Source organism: Podarcis melisellensis, assembly GCF_964234715.1.
Source record: "Podarcis melisellensis genome assembly, chromosome: 5".
Classification (NCBI taxonomy): Eukaryota; Metazoa; Chordata; class Lepidosauria; order Squamata; family Lacertidae; genus Podarcis; species Podarcis melisellensis.
The window spans coordinates 74,190,231-74,218,123 of NC_138537.1; the positions used below are offsets into that span (position 1 = coordinate 74,190,231).

At 44.5% G+C, this 27,893-nt stretch overlaps 2 long non-coding RNA genes across 3 annotated transcripts in view; one reads left to right on the forward strand and one right to left on the reverse strand.

The window, feature by feature from the left end:
• Window positions 1-649: 649 nt before the first annotated feature.
• LOC309371229 lies at window positions 650-15,871 on the reverse strand. Of its 2 annotated transcripts, XR_014168943.1 has the most exons (4): window positions 15,605-15,871; window positions 12,235-12,340; window positions 7,588-7,669; window positions 650-898 (listed from the first exon to the last, which is right to left on the reverse strand). It is a non-coding gene; the product is annotated as an uncharacterized lncRNA (long non-coding RNA). The 2 variants fall into 2 exon arrangements; XR_014168944.1 differs by lacking the exons at window positions 650-898; window positions 7,588-7,669 and adding an exon at window positions 8,185-8,465.
• A 9,186-nt stretch (window positions 15,872-25,057) lies between these two features.
• Window positions 25,058-27,893, forward strand: part of LOC309371241 — a 65,790-nt gene continuing 62,954 nt past the window's right edge. The window contains exon 1 of the long non-coding RNA XR_014168957.1: window positions 25,058-25,353. This is a non-coding gene — a long non-coding RNA (uncharacterized lncRNA). The remainder of the gene's footprint in view (window positions 25,354-27,893) is intronic.

Consider the following 27,893-nt stretch of genomic DNA (forward strand, 5'->3'; position numbering starts at 1 on the left):
TCGAAAACTCTGCAGCTCAAAAAGGACTGTGCAGGTTCTGTCCTTCATGAAGAACTTCTCCTCAAAACAAGTCATGTTTCAATCTAAGTCCACATTTGATTATAGTTCCTTAGAAAACATTTGACTGCAACTGAGACCTTTTTTTTTTAATGGCGTAGGCCAGGCTGGGGAACCAGACGTAGCCAGACTCCAACTCCCGCCAGCCCTTGGCAGCATGGGCAAGAGTAAGGGATGATGGGAGTTGTAGTTCAGCAAAAATATCTGGCGGGCCTCAGGTTTCCAATCCAAGCCATGAGCTTTCATAGACCTGAATCAGTTTCATGCATCTGAGGAAGTAGACTTAGTACATCTACAAAAGTTCATGCCATTGTAAGTTTTGTTATTCTTTAAAGGTGCTGCAAGCCTCTCTGTTATTCTTTTAAAAATAGTACTGTAGGGAGAGTCATACTGGTTTATTAATTTCTTATATCCGCTTAGTGTATCCCAAATCCCAGGAACTAAATTGTCTGCTCCATTTCCAGATTGTGTATGTGTGGGTTTTTTGTTTTGTTTTTGTTTTTTTAAAAAAACCTGAATAAAACTCACAACTTCTACATAAGTTCCTGGGCATTTCAAGGACATTAACAAAGTTTACAGAAAGAGTCTCTCCCCTCATGTTTTCTGCCCTTATAGCTGAGAAGATTGAGAAAGAATTCCAATGAAAGTGGTCCAAAAGAGGGTGCTAAAATGTTTGTCATGTAAATCCAGCATGTCAGGATTTTCTTCAAAAGCCAGTCCTCTCATAAATAGTTTTTTTATGGGGGTGGGGGATGGATAGTTGCCTCACTGTCTACTCAACCAGTATCTTCATTCCTTCAATTTTATTTCCTATTGCAGAAATCAGGAGTTTAGCTTTCCCCTGCAAAAAAGCAGAAAACGAGGAGGAGTAAAAGAACGAAAAGGACACCAGGCACAATGCCTTCTCACTCAATCAGAGTTGCCACTAGAAGCAAATAAGGAGTGTTCTGCTAGGCTGAGGAACAGCTCTGATGAAGAGGTGTTTGCCAAAGTTCATAGTTATCTGAGAGGTGTCATTATTAGACTGTTGGATGTCAGTGATCAACTAGTTCCTAAGCCCCCCAAGCAGGTGGTAAATTCCATCTAAGGCTCAATATTGGCACAAGACCGATTGCCAACAAGTACCACAAAGGAAAGAACTTTAAATAGAGAGCTGAAGAGGTTGCAAAACCGTTAAGAGGTGAACAGGGAGGGTCTGTGCAGTCCGCTTGGAGGGTTCGACCTGGCCAGCATGCTTGGTCAGCCTGGGACAGCAGATTCCCCTCCCTCCCCACAACCCCTCATGTGGAGGGGGGCTGTGGGGAGGGGACCACCACCTGATGACCCCAGTCCCCATTGGATGCATTTCCACCATGATGGTTCATCACAACCAGCTCTGTGTCGGCTGGAAAGTACTCGATTTGGGCAGGTGGCCTGCCACCCTTGTGTGGAGGCCAGTAGGGGGGCTTAATGCTCCGGCACTGGGGGACGGAGAGCAGGTGGGGGCAGAGCTGGCGTGCATCCCAGGGGCATGGCATGCGTCCTGGGGGCATGGCATGCCTCTCGCAGGGACATGGCACACTGCCTGCAGAGGCGTGGTGCACAGCAAGGGCGGGGGGAGGGCAGCTGTGCACCACGCAAGGGCGGGGGGAGGTGCAGGGGCTGTAACACCCGCCACTCCTCTTCCTCTGCCACTGGTGGTGGCAGGTGTTACAGCCCCTGGGCAGCAGTTCTTGCTGTATCCTGGTGTCGAGGGAGACAACCTTCCCTCTGCTGGGTCCCTCTCTGATTTGGAGTCCAAGTGGCTCTCAGCTATGACTTGTGTTTGGGAACTAAAGATTCAGGGCAACAAGCAAACAAACAGCCCCACTATCCCAAACTCTTGTCATACATAACACACACCTGTCAGGGGTTCAGGGAGAGAAGCGCAGATGAGGGAGGAGACAGAGAGCGAGGGGGAAGAATCCCAGAGCGACGAGGAAGAGGATGACAATGATCAAAGGTCGTCCATGAGTCTGTCCAGTGAATCGGAGGATTCCCAAAAGGGAGCCCCCCTGGTCAGGCCAAGGGGAGCCAAAGGGGGAAGCAGTCAGGAGCAGGGGAGCGAAGGGAGAACCCCCAGTGGGAGTTGGAGATCGGGGCCGGCTTCTCCGCTGGAACGGAGTGAAGGGGGTGGAGTTACCAGTGTGTCAGAGGGAGCAGAACAGGAAGCAGAGAGGGGAAGGAGATCGGGGCAAGACGTCCTGCCGGAAGGGGCGGAGAGTAGTACCGGGAGCAGTGTAGCGGTCGAGAGGAAGGTCAGAAGCAACGTACACGCGCCAAGTTCAAATGTGGAGGCGCGCGGAAGTGAGGGAAGCCCTGGGGAGGAGCCTGGTCCCAAAGCGCGAAGGAGGGGGGAACAGGCGTCAGAGGATTCAGCCTCTGGGGAGTCCCGGCGGGAGGGAACCCAGGGGGGCAGAAAGACCCTGCGGAAAAGGAAGGAGAGGAAGAGGTGGTCCAGCACAAGCCTCTTAAACTGGTGTAGGGGCGGTACTGATTCAGAGGGGACTTCGGCGGTCTAAGCGTAACAGACGTAGAGCCACGGAGCTCGGATGTAAAGCTAAGAATGTTCTTCAATAAAAGCTTTTGTATATAACCCGGATTGGACTTGGGTCTCTTGTGAGCTGGGACCCCGGGTGGCTCTGACAACACCTAATACAAATTTATGCCTTTTTATTTTCTGCATAGCATTGTAGAACACACACATTGCCCTAGCCATTTCTTAGCGACTGGCTTTGCACACCATACAGTTTCTGAAAAGTCGTTAATGACATTTTACCTCTCTGGCTAAGCTGCCATCTGAGAATTTTTTATCAGGTGAATTTCAGGCTGAAAAGCCACTGGAATATGTGGGAAATGCCTTGGGGATTAGAGGACAATTGAATGAATAAAAGAGAAACATTCGACAGAGACTTTGCCATTAATTGCTTCCGCTCTAATCAAATGACTCTTGCAGTTCTCTTCATTTCTAAGGGGAGGAGGAAGGAGAAGGAGCCACTCAATAGGAGAAGTTGTGTGAATGCCAGAAATGTTCCTAATAAGGCTGGTCTTGAGTCATTGTCAACATGAAGCCAGGGGTGAGAATGTTTTATAACCCAAGCTTTTTGCTGGCAGAGAACTTCAATGATCGCTGCTCATTTCACTAGGACACTGAACGATGCCTCGTTCCTTTGCAATTACAAGAGGGCAAGAAGAAAACAGGCAATTCCTCTATGCATTTTCCCTCCAAACACTCGGCATTTGTAAACACGCACACACACACGAGAAAATGGGAGAGCTCACCCTACTTCCCTGAACAACCTTGTAGCATGGGATATGTGATGTTTATTTACAAAGATCCAACAGTGCATTTGGAGAGCAAACAGACTCCTAAAGCAGGCAGCAACAGCTGCTAATCCTGCGTCAGATTCCAGCAAAACAACAGTTGCAGTCCCCTGGGCAATTTTTTTTTTGGGGGGGGGGTTATGAGGGCAATTACTTTGGGCCTCACAGATGGTAGAGAGCACATCAACACTTAGCAGAGCAGTACACTCCAACTTGGAAAAAGAAGGAAAAGGAGTTCAAATTACCATTCAGTCAGTGTACCTCTCAGAGTCTTAAAAAGGTCATGTGAGCCACCTGAAGGCACATCTCAATAGCAGCTGACTCCAGCTGAATCTCCAGCTCCTGGACAAAATCTCTCTCTGCCCTAATTCAAACTGCTACAGCATGGGTAGGCAAACTAAAATCTAAATCCAGCCTGCGGATGGTCCAGGAATCAGCGTGTTTTTACATGAGTAGAATGTGTGCTTTTATTTAAAATGCATCTCTGGGTTATTTGTGGGGCATAGGAATTCATTTATCTCCCTCCCCCCAAAATATAGTCTGGCCCCCCACAAGGTCTGAGGGACAATGGATTGCCCCCCCCCCCGCTGAAAAAGTTTGCTGACCCCTGTGCTACAGTCTGTTTCCCTGTCCTTTGCCCTCATCTTCTGATGGGCACAATAATTCCAAAGTCCAGAGTTTTCTAGCCATTAAGTTCTCATAGTGTGGCCTCAGGTACCAAGTTATGCAAAATAATAGGGACAGGCCCATTTACCATAAGCCAAATCTGTTACAATAATCTTGGGTGGTTTGTGGATAGCTTTGCACTGATTTTGTCACAGCACTCCCAAATGAATTCAATTGCTTTCCTATTAAATTATCCAAGCTTTTATGAAGGACTCCAGATCAAAAGAATGAGCAATATCACCACTGAAGCAGGGATGTCTCCTTTGCCGGCCCAGTTTAAACGAATCAGGCTGCAATCCTGTGAACATTTGCATGGGAATAAGCCCCACTGTTTCTGAATAAACATGCATGTGATTTAACTGCTGGCCTTTCACATGGGCACAAAACTCTTTCATGCCCTGAACTTTTGCTTGAATAAAAGCAAAACCGAATAATATTTATTTATTCTACCTCTCATGTTACCTTATTTTTAAAAGTGAAATGTGGATTGGCTCTCCCTTTATCTGCCACAGCTGCCACAGGAAAATTATAGAACCAGGCTGCCCAGTATCATTGTGCTTGAGATTTGGGTTCTTCTTACCTCAGTAATGTAAAACATTTGTCTTAAAGCCCCTATAAATATTTGCTCTTATTACAAATTGTTGGAATAGCTGGAATCACATGCATGGTGTTTGCTTGCCTTTCATAAACCAGCCTGCAGTTTCTATATAAAAATGAATTCTCTCTCTCTCTCGCTCTTATGTTGTTACAGTGCTGTATTGAAGAGAATTATTTATTATTATTAATTCATTTTATTTGTTAGTCTATTCCCCCAAGCTTTGCATTTATTTACTTTACAGTTATATAATTACCTCTAACATACACCTCAATGCACTAATGATGATCTATATCTTCTATTACTGTATCCTCTATTAGCTCTTTGAGAAGGAATGTGTGGTAGCCCCCAGAAAGTCATAATCCATTTTGCTAATTTTTATGGCAAATGCACCTAAAAAGGGGGAAAGCTATATAATTCAAGGATGAAGGCTTCCTATGCTTCCCCCTCTTTTTTTTTAAAAAAATGCATCTTAAAATCCTATTAATCCCTGCTTTCATTAGTAAGAGTAGCATATGGTTCTTTCAAGCCCTTATGGCTGAAAAGTGGAGCTTGATAGGCAAGGTTGAAGCATGCCCAAAATATCCACTGCAGACAGAAATGTATGGCTGTTTCTCAAGTTTTGCTTTCCACAACTGTTGCCCCATCTGCCCTATGCATTTAAAGGAGTATATTTCCCATTTAGACAGCCATGGCTTCCTCCAATGAATTATGGGAGATGTAGCTGGTTAAGGATGCTGAGAGATGTTAGGAGAACCCCATTTTCTCCACACAGAACTACAGTTCTCAGAGTGGCCTAACAGTCAATCCCTCTTCCCAGGGAACTCTGATTTCAAAAGGACTGAGTGTTTGATGGCAGAATTTGGCTCCTGGTTTCAGACTTGGATGAATGGTTGACAAATCAGTCCCAATCTGTCTTTGTATGAAAAGGAACTCATATTCTCCTCCACCCAGCCAACAATAAAGCAAACCTCTTTGAGTGGAACGCCATGCAAGGAGACTGCTGGGGCTATCCAAGACCAAACTATAGTTTTGCAGAGCGAGTGGGTGCGCCAGATGGAAGCAGGTGGAGGAGAGTGGATAACAACAAGTTCGTAGACTGTGTGTTGTAGATCCACCAGCCAATGTTGGATCCACTGGAAATCATAACCATCTGCTGCTTGTTTCAATGGCTTCCTTGAAATCAGATACTGGAATCCAGCTTCTTAAATATGGGGCTATACATCACAATGTTAGAACTTGTTATTTACCCTTGGTGACCTTACGAGGGGAAGCGTGTTGCGTTAAGGGCTCTAGTGAGCTCAGCAGGAACAGTGTAAAAATGCGGGAGAGCCTTAAAAGAAATTTGCACAAAAAAAGTCTATGAAGAATTTGTTGTTGTTGTTTAGTCGTTTAGTCGTGTCCGACTCTTCGTGACCCCATAGACCAGAGCATGCCAGGCACTTCTGTCCTCCACTGCCTCCCACAGTTTGGTCAAACTCATGCTGGTAGCTTCGAGAACACTATCCAACCATCTCGTCCTCTGTCGTCCCCTTCTCCTTGTGCCCTCCATCTTTCCCAACATCAGGGTCTTTTCCAGGGTGTCTTCTCTTCTCATGAGGAGGCCAAGGTATTGGAGCCTCAGCTTCACGATCTGTCCTTCCAGTGAGGAGGGGTTCTGGGAGTATCCCTGGGCCTTCTTGCAACCTTCCTAGAGCCTGATAAGCAGTAAGGGTCAATTCTGGGGGTTCCTGACTTTGTGTGATTTTGCCTTTGGGCTCAGACTCCCGGAACCGAACCCTCATGTAAGTGGGGAGTTAGCTGTATTTCTGTTTCCATGGGAAATAGCTGTGTGTGTCTTTGTGTGTCTGTCTGCGTGAGGATTTGTATAATATAGTTGGTTCTTTGTAGATATCAGCCCCTTAATGTGCTGAGCACGTTTGATCTATCTTTTGCACGTAAGGAGGGGGAAAACGTGTTGTTCTGACTTTCCAATCTACCTTGTGTTAAACACTTCGGGAGCCCACTCTGGCAATGCATACGAAACTCGGGGGGGGGGGGATATGAGACCCTGGATAACTAGGGGTTCCTTTTTACCAGGAGAGAAATTCAAGTGCAAACCATTGCCTTTATACTGGTTACACAGGCATTCACTGCAAACATACAATGATCCAAAACTAGTGAGCTGAGTGATGTCTGAGTATAACATCTTGGGTGCCACTAGCCGGCTTCATGATTGATGATATGAGCCCGGGATCATGAACCATTCAAAATCCCTATGATTTCTCTTGTAAACAATCCCTCACTGTGAGAAATTTTAAAAACACCACTATCCTTAAAAAAAAGTGGGGGGGGGGAGGTGAGCAGGAAAGAATATAGTTTCTCTCTTTTTTATATGCACACAGATGTGGATGGGAATATGAGGGAGCTGCCATTGCTTGGGATCAATAGAGCATAGATTATTTCCCATACTCTGGTATCTTGTTGATTACAGGCACTTTCAGTGCAAAGGAGGGGCCCTTTCATCCACACATAATAATGCAGCATTGATTGCAGATCAATGCAAAATTATATAACACACTGGACCTGGCTTTGTGCACCAGTCATTCCCTAAAAGCATTTCTGTTCCAACCTCTCAGCAAGAGAAAATGCATTTTGTGTTCTCAGGCGTGGCTCCATGGGAATTAAACACACACTACATGTTCAGGAGAGGGTTTTTATATCCGGAGAAACAACATCACAGGGGAAATATCCCGTCAGATGCCCATAGCAGGGCTTGCTGATATTGAGAAGGCTTGACAGGATGGCTCCTCAACTCAGCCTCTCAGGAATATAGTGACTGTAAGAGACAGGTGTGTTTTACAAACCTCTGTATGACTTGCATGACTGTCCCCCAAGACATTTTGCTATCTGTGGCAAAATACAGCCCTGATCCCTTGAAAGCTTACCAGAAGTTCCTCCATGAGAAAGTATGCAAGGGCGTGAGAACTTCTCTGAAAGGCAGCTTGGCCTCCCACTCCTGATCTTCCCCTGCAATGTCCAACCGTAAGTGAGAGTGAGGGTTGAGTGTGTTTCATGGCACACTCTCAGCTCATGCTTGTGTCTTGTGTGAGCAAAGTGTGTGCCTTGGACTATCTCCCAGAATGGTCTGACAAGTGTTCCTGAAAATACAGGTTGTACGAGGAAAAATAAAGGGTTGCATCAGTGCTAAGCCAAAGTCACTTATTGGTACGTTTGTTCTGCTAGCAAAATGTTTTGTGTCAGCTGAACACTGTTGTGCAAGAGAATGCATAAGCAGGTGGGTTGTAACTTTGGTGTGCAATAGATTGGACAATTTGTTCTGCAACAAGTTTCTGCTAGCACAACAGTTGCAGTGAATTCCTCTGCTGTGAAATATTAATGCTCACCTGTCGACTGGTGCAACAGCCACGTAGGCTGGAAAAGGGTCCCCACCCCTGCTTTATGAGAACCTAATGGAAAAGTCTTTGAGGCCCAAGAGCAGGGGTGCAGTTAGAGATTATCCCTTCTTTAAAAGGCAATAGGCACATCTTCTCTGTCAGGAGTAAGCTGGCAGTAAGTTGTACCATGCAAGTTGGGCTTATCTCTTTATTAGCAAAAACATCATCTGCACAGTCTTGGTGGAGTCTCGGGCCTAGTAAGAACAGCAGCTCAACTTCCGTAGGTCTTGCCCCATGAATCAGTTGTTGAGACTGAAAGTCCCTGCCTCCTCACACTCCCCTCCTCTCCAGGGTTTTCCTCAAGAAATCAGAGACTGCACCTGCATGAAGCCAACCTTTCCTCTGCCCTTTTCATGCCTCTTCTGGTTCTGGGAGACAAGAGGGGAGGGGAGCTTGTTGCAGCAGCCAGAGGAGACACTGGTGACTCTTCACCAGCCTGACTCGTGTCTGCCTCTTGGCCTCCCTCATCCCACTCTCCTATTTCAGCTCCTGCATTTGATCCCAGACTTCTCTCTGCCACAGACTCTCCCAGCTCACTAAGCCCTATTGCTTCTTCAGCTTCCAACCTCCTCTTCCTAGTCTTCTCTCTCCTCTCCCTCTGACCACTCATTGTTGTCCCACTACCACTCCCCAGCCTCTGAGCCTTCTTCCCTTGGGGGTTTCCCAGCTGGTTCCTCCCAGCATTCCTCTGTGTCCACCCAGTCCCTGCCATCCACATACTTCATCCACATGCTGCATTTTAGAACTCTCTTGTTCATTTCGCTGAGTAGGGCTCTGGACATCTGATCCTAAAACCCTGCACTGGGTGGCTGGAAGATTATGGAATTTCAGAGGTAAAGAATCTCAGATCTTAAGGCCCAACCCCCTGGCAATAGGTCAGATATGTAAAAAACACTTTAGTGAAAACAGCAATGAATTTCCTGAGGCAGAAAATTTGGCATGATAAAATAAATTGACTTGCTATGTGACGGCATGCCTTGCTGAACTCATTAAAAAACACCAATAAGAAAGATATTGACAGCTTATGCAACATTTATAAAGCTGCCTACAAGAAAAGCTTTAAAGCAGAGCATCAGATGCATTTTGCATTGTTGTTGTTGTTTTTTTTTAAAATAGCATGCATATGAAAATACAATTATTCAAGGCAAGCCTCATAAGAAAATATATATATATAAGATATCATGGATTACATATAAAAAACAGGCTGATGGTGTACTTGAATAGGCTTCAGTCAGAAAACATGCATTTGCCTTTTAACTTTCTAGGGAAAACTAGTGAGCATTCAAGGATGCTTTTTCCTGTGACATCGATTAAGCTTTCTGCTCACATTCTTCAAAGCAACCTATTGCTCTGGACTCATCCACGATATTGAAAGTACAGTAATTAAAGGTGTAGAAAGTACAATAGTCAGACATTGATTTCAGCAGGACAAAGAGATCTGATAGCTGAGAATAGGAAGCTCTTTTCTAGCAAGAATGACCAACATTTGGGGTTTGGGGGAGAGGAGGGGGAAGTACAGAGGAATTAAGTTTCAACTTCATTGTGTGCATTCTTTTATAATTGCAGTTAATCCAACAGCACATACTCAACATACAGAATAGAAGCACTGCTTGGACAAGAACCAACATTATTAGGATGAACCAATACCATTAGTGCACTGAAAACTATGGTGGGAAACCAAGGGAGAAGCTACAGGAAAAATATCACACAAATGGCTATCGGTTCTTTTAGTTGCTTACTGTGTCTCATTATATGACCTTGTTAAAGTGAAATTTCCAGTTTCAAATGTGTGGACAGCTGCAATAGAGCACCTCACTGCTTCTAATCTAAACCCAATTGACTAGCAACATTAAATAGTGAATAATAGATCGCCTCTCATTTGTTCCAAGGAATTGAGTGTGTTTGGTTCCTAACAAAGCAATAAGTCATGTGGTGTCAACATTCTTTCCTAGGCAGTTCACCAACATTATGAAGATATTCTAAAGAAATTCTAAAGCACCCTGCAAACAAGGCAGAAAAACAGAAGCAACTTTCACAGGGAAGAAAAGTGTTGAGGACATGTGTTGACACAGCACAGACGTGTTGTGAGGCTTTTACAGTTTGAAATGCCAGCTGCATCTCATTCTTTGGGTAAGGTGGTCTGCCAGCCCAGATGCATCCAGAATATTTGCTTCACATTTATGTCATTCTGTAAAAGGGCAAAATATGCTGGTAGAAGGAAACATTCCATTCCTTGAAAAATTTGCCTGATGTGGCTTGTCCACTAAAAAAACCCCTTATTCATAGTAGTTTCCCAGAACTTTCCCACTGTATGTTGGGCCATCACACTCATAAATATGACTAATTCTTTCTAAAGAAGAAGAGAGAAGAAGAGTTTGGATTTGATATCCCACTTTATCACTACCCGAAGGAGTCTCAAAGAGGCTAACATTCTCCATTCCCTTCCCCGCCCCACAACAAACACTCTGTGAGGTGAGTGAGGCTGAGAGACTTCAGAGAAGTGTGACTGGCCCAAGGTCACCCAGCAGCTGCATGTGAAGGAGCGGGGAAGCGAACCCGGTTCACCAGATTGCGAGACTACTGTTCTTAACCACTACACCACACTGGCTCTCATGTTATTGTTACCCCCCTCAAACACATATCCAGCAATACCAACTTGGGAGCTCTAGTGCCCAATTAGAGGTTGTGTGTTGTTGTTTTTTAAAAAAAATCCATAAACTTAGAAAGCCAGATAGACAAATTGGTGACCTCCCCCACACCCCACAAAAAACCCAGCACCATGACGTAGCAAAGTCCCACAGAGACGTCTGCTGCTGCACCAGGGACCAAGCAAGGACACCAACAGAGAGTCTTATGTTTTCAGCTGCAGACCTAGTGATTATCAGCTCTTAAGGGATGGGTACTGAATCCAGCAAAGTTGCCTTCTACCTGTTATTTCTGGATTAGAGGTCTCTGTGTATTGTTGCGAGCAGATAGACTTGTGAGCCTGTATGCATAAGGGGTTAAACCAATTCTTGAAGCTTATATCTCGCTATGGGTGAGTCATCTGTGGGAAGCGTTTCCCCAGGATGCAGAAAACTCAGAACGAAACCATGTGAAAACGAAATCGGTAAAGAGAAGGAGAAAGAAAAGTGACGGAGGAATAGCAATCTATCACAGGCAAGTGCACTGAAGAATGAAACTCTGTAGGCAGCCCGTCATGTTTGGATAATGCTCCTCCAAACAGAACCGGAAAGGAAACACTGGCTGGTAAAAAAATTGCTCTGCACTTCATCAATAAATGTGAGCATTTATGTTTGAAGATGGGATTAAACCACCATTAACTGAAAGTCAACACCACCTGTCCTTAAAAAATCTTCTCCTACTGAATTGTTTACACAACATGTCAACACGGCAAGAGAATTACTCACCCCCCCAAAAAAAAATCTGCATGGAGGGACTGCAGCTCAGAGCACTTAAAATCCCAGGTTCATTCCCCCAGTGGCATCTCCAGTTGAAAAGGATCACACAGTGAGTGATGCCAAAGGCCCTCTGCCCTAGAGCATGGGGAATCCTCTGTGCAGATCAACAAACTGCCTCACCTGGCAGCCGGCAGCCTCTTATGATCAGTTACTGGCTCTGCACATCTTCCAGACTTGGTTCCCTTGCTTCCATCCATCTAGTGGGCTGTACTTAGGCCCTCTCTGTGCTATGCATTTAAAGCAGTATCACACCACTTTAATCTGCTGTGGCTTCCCCCAAAGAATCCTGGGAAAGGTAGTTTGTTAGGTGTGCCGAGAATTCCCTTCACAGAGCTACAATTCTCAAAGTGGTTTAACAGTCCACCCCTTTTCCCATGGAACTCTGGGAATCGTAGCTCTGTGAGGGGAACAGGACTTTCCTAACAACTCTCAGAACACTTAACAAACTACATTTCCCAGGATTCTTGCAGGGAGCTATGACTCTTTAAAGTGTATGATGATGCATTGAAATGTATAGTGCAGTTAGCTGTGCAAAGAACCTGTCCTCCAATTCCCTCAATAAGTTTTCTTCTCCTGCCAAGGAGGCTTGCATCTTTTCTGCCTCTTCCTTGTGGCACTTTTGGGTTTTAAAAAATGTATTTCTTTATAATTTTGGTGGGTGCAGGGTGAAACATACCTTACTGTTGTGATGCAACTGTGGTCGTTGTTTTTTCTTCCCATTAAATAGTTCCTTAACACAGCAGCCTTCCCAGGTCCTGTGCTTTTTCCCGATTTGAAAATCCCTATGGGAAATATAGAGACAGGGGAAGAAATGTGATTCGGTTCACTTTCAAAGGGGAACAGACCAAAGTTGTAATTAGAAATGCAGCAATTGTTCAAAACTGGCACTTCTCTGAACTTTGCAATGCACTTCTCCAGCCAAGTAATTCACATTAAGATGTTGGTGAATTTTCATGAGGACTTTTACAAAAAGAAATACAGAAAAATGAGAAACCGAGAGAAACTGAAATTGACATATTCACTCATCCAAAGGGAAATGTAACCTTATGACATCTTCCCCTGAGATTTAAGGGACAAGGGAGACTGTTACTGAGTAGCTGAAATTGGTGGGATCACTTGTTGTTTTTTTATGGGAAATTGTTCCATTTACCTTTAAAAACAAAAAAACCTTGGACTGATTCCTTTAAAAATCAAGCTTCCCATTTTAAGCAATGAACAGCTGTCAGGTGCACAGTAGCTAGCCCCTCAACCTCCCCATGAGAATTTCACCAAAGTTTCTGCTCTCCTTTCATAATTTTCTGGTGCAATTTATTTTCTCATAACTGAAGGAGAAGAGGGGGAAATGCAGGATAAATCTTTGAAGCTGCACTGGATTGTATAGGTGGTAATACTCACCTGGCAGGGGAGACAACTTGACCACGAATTGTATAGGTAGTGATCAAAAGGTTCTCTATTTGGCTATACCTCCTTGTCAGCTATAAAGTGATCAGCTGTAGTGCCTGCATATTAAATAGTTCCCCATTCCTTTGCCCAGAAGCAGGAAATTGCACTGTTCTGGGTAGCGTATGCATGTTACATGTCGGACAGAAACCTTATCACATCCCTACATCGCACAAGAAGGAATAAATCATCTCCTGAGTTATGGGAGAAGATTGTTACAACTACATTATTTATCTATGACATGATCCAGCTGATAGAGCCCCACTAGCTTCAGTGGTAGAGATTTAAGCGCATGCTCCATTTCCCCACTGAAAGAGGTTGGCACTGATAAAAACTTCCCACACAGTAAACATAAAATTAAGGTTGCAATGCAAGCCACAACTTTCTCCACAGCTAAGATGAGTTTACGTGGTGCATCAGGGTCCCATTTGAAAAGTACCATTTGTCAGAACGATGAGGGTAGGGGGAGCTGCTCTGCTCCCATCTCTTTGTAGTCCGCTGCCCTGTTTGCATTAGCTACCCTGTCCTTAGAAATCTTCAATCTGTTATCAGCCTACAGCCCTAGAGGTCCCACCGATGGGCAGCAACACTCTCTGTGAACAATTTCCATGAAATATTCCAAGCCACCATCTGGAATGGGGTTGGCGAGCACCATTTCCATCCGGTGAGAAAGAAGGACGGTCCGGGAGTAAGTCTTCAGATGAAGGCTATTCTGAGCAGTGTCTCTTGGCAGCCCAGTCCATTAAAGAGAGCTACATTTGCTGGATCAAGAAGCACAGATGCAAATCTGATGTTCATTCAAGTGTGGATGCCATCTATCCCATTCAAATATGCATCCATATTCTACTGACACATAGAAAACATTTTCAAAAGTGCGACTAGAGTTGGATCAGGGTGAAAATATGTTATGTCTACTATGGACTTTCACTAGTATACTGAATAAGAAATCCCTTCTCTTCTCCTCCCAATCTTTCTCTCCATTCCCGCCGGTTCCTGTCTTCCAACTTTCCTGCATCTCACACAGGGAAGCCCAGCTCTCCCTGGATCCAGCCAGATCTCTTCCCAAGCTTATGCCCCCATTCACAGCAGGAAGACTGAAATCCCTCCAGCAAACATCTCTCTTGATTCTGGACACCCTGAGACTTTGTCATCAACAGGTCAGACATAACACAGACACACACCCCATCTCTCCAACCCTCCTCTCTTACTTCTCATAACACACACCACACCACACTCATTTGTGACTAAACAAAACACAGCCTAATTTTTTAAACGGCTTTCAATGCTTTCCAAATTGATTCCAGATTTGTACATTAAGAAATGGCTTTATTTGGCTTGTTTCATTGCCAAGAGGCACTTTTTAATATAAACTCATTACTTCTAGAAGTTCAAATGATTTTGCCTTATTTCTGAGAAAATTTGCGAAGTTAATGTTCCATAACTCAGGGTGGAAATGGTGCAATTAAGCCCCACTAACAAATATCATTGGGGTAAGGTAGCTTGGTTTTTGCAGAAATGCGATTGCAGGCTTTCTGGCTAATCGCTTAGTTTAATAGCCTGACCCTTAAATTACTCTATCAGGACAAACCGCAGTGAAGAGTGTTGCAGGACGAGCTGTAGGAATGGGCCAGATTTCCACCCCCTCCTCATTCTGCAGAACAATACGGGCACGGGACAGACTTATAGATATGAAGCTGAGGCAGATTGGAAAGAGACAGATGAACCCATCCCTAAGTAGCACTGCTGCTTTTAAAAAGGTAAGTTCTTCAATCAATGTATAGCAGGGCTCTGCATGTTCTTTCATATAAGACCTGAATCAGCCCAAATTCAGCCATTCACATTCTCAGAGGCATATTCCAAAAGTTTTTTTCTCTGGGTAGAACCAGGCTTTTCTATGTACATTGAAAAGCCATAGCAGGGGCTGAACAGAATTTTTTTTTGCTCTGAAGTTGAAAGATGAGCCATTGCCTTGCTGCCTACCGTAACATGGCAAGCAAATTAATCAGGGAACCATTGGGGATATTGTAAAATCTTTCAGGTGGAGGGGTTCCTGATCCCAGGTGCCAATTCACATTGGCAGCATATGTGAGCACGATGACCCATTTTTAGCAGCCATACCTGAGCAGCATGGCATGAGGAAATGGTACCTATTACCAGTGTTTGCTTTACCTGAGATTGCTTTTCTGCACATGCCATGGGAACAACCCATGAGGAAGATTTTAGAGCATCTGAAAAAGCCCTCGGTTCCCTTAGGAAAATGTGGGCCAAATTAAATCCTTGAACATCCCGAGTACTATAGTCAAGAGGACTACTCAAACTCCAGCAAACTCCTAGTAAAATCAGGGGCTATGTGTCATTACACTTCCAGGAAGGTAAACAACTATAATTCATTGTTTCAGATGACAAGATAAATAAATGGCAAATGAAAGCAATGTTTAAACATGTAATAAGCTGCTTGAAGAAAAACATTCTGAAAACATTCTCCATTCAGACTTGTTTGAAGAAAGATCCAGAGGTGCAAAAAAGTAATTCATAAGCAGCTGAAAAGAAAGAGACTGGAAAAGATGCTGTTTGCAGGCGCTTGGTCCAGATAGACACAAACTCACCTGCTCACTCCATTGCCCTGAACACTGACGGCATCATTCCTGAAAGCTCAGGACGTTGTCAGTCTTCATAATAAAATCTGAGGGCTGAAAGCTGTTTCTAAAGGAATAGTCCCTGACTTCAAAGTGTCACTGATTTTGCCCTCTGTGACACAGCAGCAGAGTTGCTGGAGATGAAAAGGCACCTTTGTTCAGCCCTCTGTTTGCTTAAGACAGTTCAGAAATGGCAGAGCTCTTCAATGATAGTTTTAAATTACTCACCTATCAGTTCTCCCTTCCTCTGTCTTCCCAACCCTGCCACAAAAAAACCAAAAACCCCCATCACAGCAATGCTGGAACCTGTGGACTTTCCATCTAAACAAAGATTGCTCTATTTCTCTTTAATGTTGCTGTCTACCCCACTGTACCTGGAAGCATGCATTCTCACTGTATTTTGCTCTGTTTCTCTTTCAGGAGCTTCCATGTGAAATGGGGGGCTTACAGGGCCGAATGGTTGGCTTGGAACCCAGTGAAGATCACATGCATGGGCTGACAGTGTGATCTAGTGCTTCCCCATTGGGTCAAACATATGGCTTTAATTTGCTCATGGAAGCTTCACACACAGAGACACAACACACTTCGGTGATTGCAAAAATTACCCTATTTTTTGCTCTATAAGACTCACTTTTTCCCTCCTAAAAAGTAAGGGGAAATGTGTGTGCATCTTATGGAGTGAATGCAGGCTGCGCAGCTATCCCAGAAGCCAGAAGAGCAAGAGGGATTGCTGCTTTCACTGCACAGCGATCCCTCTTGCTGTTCTGGCTTCTGAGATTCAGAATATTTTTTTTCTTGTTTTCCTCCACCAAAAATTAGGTGCGTCTTGTGGTCTGGTGTGTCTTATAGAGCGAAAATACGGTATGCTGCAAAGTAACTCATTTGGCTTTGGGTACTTGGCACCTTGATCTGGGGGAGTAGGAAACACTATTTGTTGCTCTGCTTCAGGCAAGTTTACCTGCTAAATTTCTGTGAAGCCAACAGGGCCATGGCTTGACTTTAAATTTTCTCACACAATACCAACTTTCAAAGGGATAGGGAAAAAAGGTTGACTTTCAGTCTGCTTGTAGACAGTTCACATTTCCTGAAAACATACTCAGAAGCTTCTTCCTTACTTGAGAAACTCCAAAAGGGAGTCGGGAAAGAGATAAACATATCCCCAAGTCTCCTTTCCCCTCCATGATTATTTCATGTCTTAGCAGCCTCCCTACCCCCCAAATCAGACTGATTAGATTGTTTTCAAAAAGATTTTGTGTTGAATGACCAAAAATGCCTCCCCTGCCAGATTTGCTGGAGCCACGGAGAGCGTGCTTGCATGAATTCATCAAGAAAGATGAATATGCATTCAGGTCAAAACATTCCTTGATCATCTTTGCTCCTTTGACCTTTCCCGACATGTGCTCACATGGCTTGAGGGGAAAGAGAAAACAAACTCGAGTGTTTCTACAGAGAATTAGAAGGAATTCCCCTGAATATGAATATCTGGAGCCATGATTACTCCCCTTCTTTCCCCAGCTTTTCATTTCATCCTGTTCACATGTTCAGGAAGGCTGGGTAATCAAGCAATAATCAACTAACCCCTAGGTTATTCCACTGTTATACAAAAGGGCCATTCAGTGTGGAAGTAGCAAATGAAAAGAGTCTGCTGATATATTACAGGGAGCTAGCGCGGAAGTACGAAGAACGACCGAAGCAGTCTGCGCTTAAATTTAACATCCCTATTTGCAAACTTCCAGACAGTGCTCTTTTTCTAGAAAAAGAGCTGCCAGAACTCACCACGAATGCCTCCCTTGGTCTCTTATAATGAGAGGTGCCAAAACTGAGTTCCAGTGAGTTCCAGCTGAAAAAAAGCCCTGCTTCCATAGCTATTGCAAAACTTCAAGGGGCTGGGGAGAGAGTGGTAAAGTTCACATCTCTGTGGGAGTGTTGTTGTGGGATAATTACCTAATGCAGAATTTTGTTATACGACTTCAAAACAGTGCATTCAGGCCAAAAGAGTGAGCCAACAATCAGGGCTGGCCCACCCATGAGGCAAAGTGAAATGACTGCCTCAGGTGGCAAGATCGCAGGGACAGCTGATCCAGGCTTCAAGGAATGCATTGCCTGCTGCTGCGGTGGCAGCAGTGGTGCATGGCTTGGGGGCTGGATCTGCTGCACTCTACAATTCTATGATTCTAACTCTGAAGAAGGCAAATGTTCTGCAGGTGCTGCTTCTGACATCATATGGTTGCAGTTATGGAGGAGACCACTCTTTTTAGAATGTCTATATGTGATGGAAGATGGGACACAATTAGCGGCAGGGTGTTGCAGGTGGGACTCAGGCCTCGAACCAAAACGTTGTATGTTTCAGGCACTTGTATGGCACCCTAAGCAGCAGGGTCGGGTGTGTGGAGGTGGTAGCACCCTGGACAGTTCCACTGAACAAGTCTCTGGAGCAGGGGATTAGGAACCTCTGGCCCTGTAGGGGTGGTTGGACTCTAACCCCCATCAATCCAGCTTGCAGGATCAGTAGTTAGGGACAGTGTTTCTCAACCTTGGGTCCCCAGCTGCTGTTATACTACAAGTCCCATCATCCCTAGCTAGCAGGGCCAGTGGTCAGGGATGATGGGAGCTGTAGTCCAACAACATCTGGAGGCTCACAAATTCCCCACCCCTGCTTTAAAAGCTGAGTCACCAGGGATACAGGTAGTAAAAACATTGTATGATTTGAATGTAATGGAGGCAAATGATTTCCTGCCACAAAGAATGCCAAAATATAAAAGCAGAGAGAGAGAGAGCGAGAGAGAGAGAGAGAGCGAGAGAGAGAGAGAGAGAGAGAGAGAGAGCAACTTCCTTTGATGTAGGGATTAATTATATGAATTTGGAGTGCTTTTTTTTTAATGGGAGCTTTATACGAAGCATTCTACCTATGTCATAGGAAATTAAACGTTTTCTCAAAAGGATTCCAGTTTTACAATGTCAATGGCAGCATTTTTAGAGCACTTCTGGGCTGCCAAAGCTTTTCACATACATTATCTCGGTTACCTTCACAAAGCTTCGTGAAATATGTCAGTGTTCTTTGGCCTATATTGCAGGCAGTAGTTGCAACTGAGGACATTATAACTACTCCTTATTTATTTATCTTGTTTTATCTGTTTGCTAATTAGTTTGTTATATACCGCCTTTCCTCCCAGAGGAAGAAGCAAAAGACAAGCAAGGAAACAATGAAAATATTTAAAAAGCAATTCCAATAAGGATGCAGACTGGGAAATATCTTTAAAAGGCTTGTTGAAAGAGGAAGTAGGTGCTGAAAAGACAACAGAGGCAGCACATGTCTAATATTCTAGGGGAAGGGATTCCAAAGGCTAGGTGCCACAACACTAAAGGCTCAATTCCTGTGTTGTGTGGAAAGGACCTCCTGATAAAGATGGCATCTGCAGGAGGTACTTACCTGCAGAGCACAGAGATTGATAGGGTAAACAAGGGATGAGATGATCTTTCAGGTATCCTACTGCCAAGCTGTATATGGCTTCATATATCCAAACCAGCACCTTGAACTTAGCCCAGTAGCTGGTTGGAAGCCGGGGGTGTTATAAGCAAGGAAACAACCCAAGGTGGGATGAAATCCAAGCTTTAGTGCATATGTTTTGTTGCCCCTTCATACATCTGAATCCATCGTGGAAGAGAATTGCCTTAACAGCCATGAATACACAGCTATCCTTATAGAAGGCAAGGTGAATGAATTAGTATAAATATCTAAACATGAGCAATAGTGCGTTCTAAGCACATTGAAATAGCACCAGTCAAAAGAAATCCAGAGAGAATTATCCATTTCCCCAGGCCCTGCCTACGAACGAAGGCTGGGCAAGGGAGGAGCAGGGAGAGAGACATTTCATATTGTAGGTGCCAGATGATGTAGGTAAATTAGTCTGGAGAACAATATACTTCAATTTCAGACAAAGACAGGAACCATCTGGTAAGCATTTCTTTCAGTGCCTTTCCGTACTCTGGGGATATGCAATTTGAATGCATTTGATAGAGAGCGGCCTGAAAATTTCTAATAAAAGGCGAGATTCTTTTATGTCAAGTAAGACAAAGACATCTACAGCACCATCGTATGTAGGGAGTCTGAATAAATTTGTTGCTGCAGCCAGACATGTGGAAAAGTAGCTGCTCTTGTACGCATTACAAGGTGCTTGTTCCAATTTAATTGCGGTGATTTTGCGGTTGTATTGACACTCTTCTTTTCAGGTCTAATCTGACTGTGTTGGGAGTGGGTCATAAATCTCCTACGATTAGATTTTGAATTCCTTTCTTCTGCTCCGCAAAGAATTGTGGCACTCGCTGCCATCCTTTTGCTGTTTCTCGCCCTCTTGATCCCACTTGCGCTACAACTGACTGATCTACCAATTTACTATATGACTTCATGCATCTGAAAAGGTGGGCTCTAGCCCCCCAAAAGCTTAGCCCATGACTTTAACACTGTACAACCTTATGCACCTTTACAATGGAGTGGGCCACACTGAATTTAAATGGGATTTCCATCTGAATAAACAGGCTTAGGCCTGGGCTGCATGAGTGAGCCGTGAATCAGGAAACCTGCCATTTAAACCTCACCTTGATCCTAATTCAGTAGCTGGCTTTTGTCAAGACATTTGAAAAATGTCAGTAATATTGGCATACCTTGCAGCCGATATTACAGGGCTGTGGTAAAGAATAGGTATGAGATGACTGAACTGTGCTTTACAAGGAATATTAAATATGGTTGCTGAGGATAATTATTACAGTTATAGTACAGTTTCCAATATTGGGTCTGTGTCCCCACCATAGGAAGGTTTGCAAATAGCGATTATGTGAAAAATTGAATTTAGGCTGCAAGCTAATACCCACTTACCAGTGGAATAAGTCCCACTGAGCCCAATGGGGCTTTGTTCTGGGTAGATATGTACAGAATTTAAGCATTTTATCTCACTCTGTAGGCAAAAAGCCCCCCCCTGCCTTATAGCAGTTCACAAAGATAATATAGGTCCTAGTTTCAGGATTAAAGTCTAAAAGACAAGACACACAAGGAAAAGAGCAGTGGGGAGGGAGGAGGCAAAAAGCAAGCTTGGGAATCAGTTCTTAAAAGGAGCATTTGTCCGGATTGATCTGTGGGGCAGATATACGGCAATGAACATTCATCCACATTTGCTTGCAAGCATGTGTCTGCATCTCCCAGGTAAGTCATTCATTCATCTCACACTTCTCCAGGCATTTCCTCCTCACTTTCCAAACTGCAAAAAGGCGGAATCTTTTTCAGTGGATTTCTTGCACTGGAACAACAGAGCCCTTTAATTAGGGTTGCCATATTTCAAGAAGTGAAAATCCGGACACAAAAGTTGTTGAGGGGGAGCAAAGTAGGGTGTGTGTGTGTGTGTGTGTGTGTGTTTGTTTGCTAACTCTCTAAAGGATAATATTGAAGTTTTAAAGCTATTCCCCCATATTTTTACAGAAATTTGCCAAAAATTCAACACTTCTGATATGGGCTGCCATACACCTGGAAGGACAAATCCCTGCTCTGTCTGGAAAATTGGCAGCCAGCCCTACTTTAATCCACTTGAACAGTGGAAAATGGTCCAAGCCTGCGCTTGAATTCGTCCTGCAGAACCATGTCCATCTCCAGGAACCTGCAGTTCTGTTTTCCCCATGCCCAGGCCCAAAAGTTCTATTCACTGATCACTGGACTGCAGTGGCTTCTTCTGCAATGATGAAAACTGCAAACTGGCAAAAGCATTCCATAACATACATCGAAAAGCAATGCCTGTACGTCTTGTTTAAAGGCCAAAGCCAAAAATGGGGGAGGGGAAGCATGTGCTGTTGATTCCGAGCAGGAAATGATAATGGAATGTATCTCATGTTGCTCTGAATTCTGAAATCTAAGCTTCTGTGCCAAAAGAAATTAAGAATGCAGGATAAAGCAACGACAACAACAGCATTATATTGCAACAACATCCTGGAACTGAGAGACTGAAGTTTGCTCATAGACATATAATGGTCCTCCTGGGATCTTCTCTCTGTAACTGTATCTTCTGCTCTGAGAACAATTTACAGTTAGTTAGCAGTTCAGCAATCTTAGGCTGAACAGACATTTCAGAAGAGCCTCAGGAGGAAGCTGTGGGCAAAAACTGTCACTGCAGGCTGCTTCAAAGTAGGCTAAATTTTAGCATCGATATAGAGTTATAAGTTTTGGGGTGGGGCCAAGATTCCCCTAAATTCCTGGAACCAGGAAAGAGTTAGAATTTAACCAAGCCCCCTTAAATCCCAGGATGCAGCAGGGATTGAGGCTGATGTAGCCAAGCCAGCCTGAGAATGGCTGAGTCATCAAACAAACAATGGGATATGCACCATTAGCAGAGACTCTGCACCAGACAGGTGGGGCATCCCTTCTGTGCTGGTTAGAAGAGTTGTGTTTCAGAATGGCAGTTGGGGATAATGAAAGCAGGAAGAAAAATGGATTTGCTATGTGCAACCAGCAGCAAGCTGAAAAGGAGAGGGTCAGAGCACTATGGGGGCTGATAGTGGGAATCCAAGATGGCAGCCATGTGAAAAGCGCATCCCCTCCAACATTTCTCCAATGAAAATAGGGCCATCCTATTCCATACCTTCCAACATTTCTCCAATGAAAATAGGGACATCCTACCATACCCTCCAACATTTCTCCAATGAAAATAGGGGTGTCATATGGAAAAGCGGGACATTCCAGGATCAAATCAGAAACTGGGACGGCTTCTCTAAATCCGGAACTGTCACTGGAAAATAGGGGTGCTTGGAGGGGCTGGAAACAGGACCCCCTTGACATGTAATGCCAGAAGTCCTTCCATCATGGGCTCAGGTTTTATATGTTTGTAAATAAACCATATATCATAAAGACACCACAGTCTCCACTGTGCCTCATTTCCAAAAGGAAGCCCGAACCTTGGAATCTCGCACCACTCAGAGACTGGGGTGGTGTGTAACAATACTTATGGACAATGAGAGATGCATAAATGATTGCATCTCAGATCCCCACAGATCACCTGCTGCTCAAATCTAGGAGCAAGGGTTCCTCTGAAATCACCACCCTAGTTTCTGTCTAGATTTTGGAGTTCTAGGTCAGCTTGTTTCCAAACCAGTACTGAAGAAGATGTCAGGACCAGTACTGAAGAAGATATCAGGACCTGCTTCTGTTGGACTGTTTGCTCTTCCCTACAGGTTCATCTTCCACCAACTGCCCTGTGGGAAAGATCTTTGGAAAGCAAGGGCAGCATGAGAAGCGTAACCAGGGCCTGGTCCTCCTAGACTACACTCTGGTCCCCATGGAGCCATTTGCTACCAACTGCCTGTGGAAAGGATGCTGATGTCTTTTGATATGTTGCTATTGCAGTATTAAATAATGTATTTTGATGTTACTTGGAAGGATTTGTACCATGAAAGGAGGAACGTCAATAAATGAAACCATAAAATAAATCAGGAAACCTCCATAGCTTCATTTGTGAACAAACCCAGGACGAAAGTACATGGCTGAAAGGGGAGTTATGTAACAGCATGAGGCATGGAAGTTCATCCATAAATTAATTATGGTTTGCAGCAAAAGCCCAGTCAATGACGAAGCAATAAACCAGGGGTTGATGGCACTTGTAAGAGTTAAACTTCAGAAATGGAAGCAGCCTGCACATTTTTCTTTACACAGAACTCGCTGAAATGTTTGCCGCCTCATGAGTATAGCCTTTTTTAAAAGAGTAATATTTTCCCATCTTAAAGTGCCTTCAAGTGTTTAGTGCATTCTAGTGCTTAGAACGAGAGCCATTGTACACCACTCATCTGTGTTCCATAACAATAAGCACTTTTATTTTTTGGCAAGGAACACATTGCAAAAGGTGAGAAGGAAGGGGTAAGATTTGTTGTATTATATAAGGTACATGCCCTTACATAGCCCAACTCTTCTGCAAAGTTGAAAAATGTAAAACTTAGTCCTCTCTGATTCTGCTGTCTTGTGTTTTAACCATCTCACATTAGACTACATACCAGGCATGTGGGCCTATCAGGACTTTGCAAGGAATCTTTGTTCTACCCTGGGAGTAGTAACAGGGTAACAGAAAGATGATAAGAAGATAAGTGCAGCCTTGCAGGATCAGACCAAGCACCTATCTAGTCTAGTCCACAAGCAATGGCTGCAACAGCCCTCTCTTCAAAAGTATTACTTCCAGAGTATTAGATCTAGATGTCACTTACGGACTCATTGTTAAAACTGTGTTTATGGAAGTCATTTGCCTGCTGGGAAAACCCAAGGTTTAGCACTTTGCTAGAACAAATAGGAAGGTTTTCTGCAGATTTTGTCCTGATTTAGCACTCAAGGGTGGGTTTTCCAGGGGAAAGCAGTGGAGCAGCAGCAAAGGCAAAACCGCTCAGACCCATGCCTAGAAAGTGGAAGTGTAGATGACTCTTAGGTGGTCCGCCGAGAACCTCAGCAATTTTCAAGTGGTCCTTGGCTGGCTGGGTGCAGTTTGGGAATTACTGATCTAGAAAAACAAACAAACTGGAAATGGGACCCTGGAGGGTAGATGGAGATGGGCATGCAGAATGCTGGAAGGGAGGAACCCTGAAAGAGGGGCGCAAGCAAGAAGAGCTGAAGAAGAGGCAGGAAAGCAAGATGGGAGCAGTTTGCCTGCTTGTCAAATGCCAAAACTCATCTTGGGGTTGTCTTCTGCTGTGGAGTTCACAGGTGCAGGAAAACCCCAGGTTCCTGCTACTGAGCTCAAATGGAAAGCAGCACCCGAAGCAAGAATCCCCAAAGCTTCCCTCATCCTTCCTGCTGGTTTGGTTTTAAAACCCAGGAGAATGCCGAGTGTTTACTTAGTTGGATATTTCTAAATCTACATTTTTGTAATGATCATAGCCCGGTTTCCTCTCTCTCAGCTCTTCCTTTCCCCAGGCAGAATGCTCTGGCTCTCCAAGCCCACCCCTATGCTTGTAGCTTTCAAGTGTGCCACAGGAGAAGGAAAACAGACACCACACACAAATATGGAGGGCTTGGAACAGACACATGGAAAATGTCCAGCTGGAGCCATAGTGAAGCTTCTTTAGAATGCCTTAACAACTCCCTTCTATATGCTTCAAACCCCAGGGGTTCCTATGAGGCTCTCATTTGTAATATAAGGAGCCCACAGCACTGTTCAACAGCAATCATGCCTGGCCAATCCCATAAAGCCCAGAATTGTCATCACTGTAAGCATTGCTATGGCAACTATCTACATTTCAGCTAAAGCCTTTGAGTGCCTAACTATTGCTCAAGCTACAGAGTTTCCCATTTTTATTTTTGTTTTTTAAAAAAGGAGCCAAACTCAACCTTGGCAGGGTACGAGGTGGCTAGAGGAAGGGCAGATGGAGAAATGTCCTCCACTCTTTTCCTTCTGCTCATTATCTGGGCTCAGAACTGCCAGTCTGCTCAAGCTGCTGGTTGTTCATTGGCAGTGGCAGGGGGAATTTTATCCCCTCCCCTTTCAGGTGAAAAAGCTTGCAGAGGGTGAGTTTGAGCTTCCAGTGCCCAGAGATGGTGCCCAGGTGTTCTGTCTCAGAGCCCTGTATCGATAAGTTCAGTTAAAAGCTAGCAAACAAAAAAACTTCAGGCAGGAAAAAATGGTGTCCTATATCATCAGGGATGGCAAAGATGTTGGTTGAAGCTGATGGGAGCTGGGAGTCCAAAAACATCTGAAAATTTACAGGTTAGTTACCTCTGTCTTATAGGATACTTGATGTTGAGACTCCTGATTCAGTGCTCTATGGTGCATTTACAGCAAGGGTGTGGGCAGAGGGTGGAGTCTTGCCTACATACATTTATAAAACCACACAGTGGCTTATCAAAGTGTAAAGCTCAATCACTGACTCAACAGTATGCTATAGCAAAGAGAGTGACAGTCCTAGGCTTGGGCAAATCATTCTTTTTCAGCCTAACCTACCTCACAAGGTTGTTGTGCAGATAAAATAGGGAGGAAAACCATGTCTGTCATCCTTGCAGGAAGAATGATAACCTTGGGCCTTATGGTAGTATCACCATCAAGATCTCTCAGGCAAAGACAGATCTCGTAATTACTGTACTTCCCTGCAGGACAACGGGAATCTTTCTGATAAGAATGACAGATGATATATCTCATGGAATCATTTCATATGCCTTAGGTTGTGGATACGATTTAGAATGTACGCACTTACTTTTTACATTTCACGATACTTAAATCTGTGTATTTATTCTGTGGGTGTCACAGAAACGCACCCCCAAATGCTATAATTTTCAGTAGTTCAGAATTTAATATGTGTTCTAACAAAGTTTGGGAGGCCAGGAAAATACTCTGTGAGGCAAGAAGGTAAAAAAAAGTCTGAAGAAGAATATTCTGGTGTTAGTTGCAAAATTCAGGACTCATTGGACAGGGGGGAAAATAGGTATTGTGCCTTTTAACAGTTAAACATAAAAAAGAGGACAGGACTGTGCAAGGAGGGGGTGGGAAAGGGGGAAGCTGATTCATTTCATGTTGATGGGAGAGTGGAGACAGTCCAGGGCCAGCTGCCAAAACTGTAGGCTGGGAGAGCACTCAAGAGTCACTCCACAGGGAACAGCCTGAAAAGGTAGTGTCTGTTTCTGATGCTGGAGCATCCATCACATGGTGCAGTGCTGTTGTTGCATAAGATGGTATGATCACTGGGGTGCCTCGTGGTTCCAAAATAATATGGGTACCTGCCTCCCTCTATTACAGATTGTACCAGGTCCACACCATGGCTTTCTCCTTTATAACAGGAAATTCTAATTGGCTAGTTTACTAGCTGTTGAGGCCTATCTTTGATCTTAGCACTGTGGGATGACTTTGCTAAGAATGGAGGTAGACGTGTGGCTGCGTATGGGCCTTAAGCTTCATGTCACCTCATGTCATACAGTCCCACATGACTGACAATTGGGTGGCTGTGCCTATCTGTCAAAAATGGTCCACAGGGGGTCGGCTAGTTCTGAGTCTAATCTTCTGGCTGGACCCAGTTCCCTACCCTTGTTCTAGGGAGAAGATGGCCTTGTGTCTGGTGAGCTGGGCAGCTGGACCAGTGGTCTGCCTCAGCCAAAGGCAACTTCATTGTGAACAGTGACATAGAAAGGCCAGCTGTCTCTTGGGGCCAAAGCAAGCCTAGGTGTCTAAAATGGGGCAGAGCAGGGCCTTCTCTTCAGTGGCACCAAGCTGATGAGCAAGGTCAGCTTAGCCATTCTATTTACACCTATTTTGCCCCCCCAGATCCTAACCACAACATCACCTGCTTGATCAAAACAGTTCCAGGTATGCATACGGCATACACAGGCTTCCTTGAGTATATCATTTTTTTTGTCCAAGGCAGCACCATCTTTGAACAATTAATCCAGGAACATTCCCTCCCATCACTAGTGGACACCATGGTGAGCCAGGTTCATGCCTGAGCCGCTTATTGGTAGAAGAGCCAGGCAGTGGGAGAAAACAGACCTGCCCTGCAGTGGAGAAAGGAAAGAAGAATATGTGGGGAAGGTATGTGTATGGGTAGTGAAGAAGCACCAAAGCTGGATGCATTTGGAAGCTCAAGGGAAAGGATGGTGCCTACTGAGTTGATGTAGCCTGCAACACTTTCACCAATAAAGTAACTTCTGGTAAGATCTGCACAGGTGTGATTCCTTCACTGAAACAGCATGATGTAGAGTTCACCCCTGCCCCAGCAAGCCCTGCAGAGAGGCAACCTAAGAGTAGCAGAACTGTAGATCCACTTCCAAACATGGTTTGAACCCTTCTCTCCCAGCTCTGAGTCTAGTCTCCTTCAAGAACCACCGACCAAAGCCTTGGACTCATCCCAGCTTTCCCTTTTCTGCAGAAGGTCCAAGAGCTCCCTGCTCCAATTCAAGGCCCTGCCAATCCTCTTGCTCCACCACTATCTGGCAATTTCCAAGCGCAACCCTCATTAGCGAGGAGCATGACACAGAAGTGGTGGCTTTCGGGCACATCGCGCTGCCACCGTTGAGCTGTGCAGAAAAAAGGCAGCCGTGCATATGAACTCTCTAGATTCACCTTGATTCTTTTGCCCAATGCTGCAGCGTATAAGGAGCCGAGCTACTGAGATTCCTCTTCCCGGCAAATTCAGTTCAGCAAAAGCTTTCATGTTCAGTACAGTGCATCGTCTCCTGGGAGTTTCCTTTAACAACACTTATAAATGAGAAAACAAGATAACTTTAGACTGCATAGCTGCGGGGGTGGAAAATGGGGGGGGG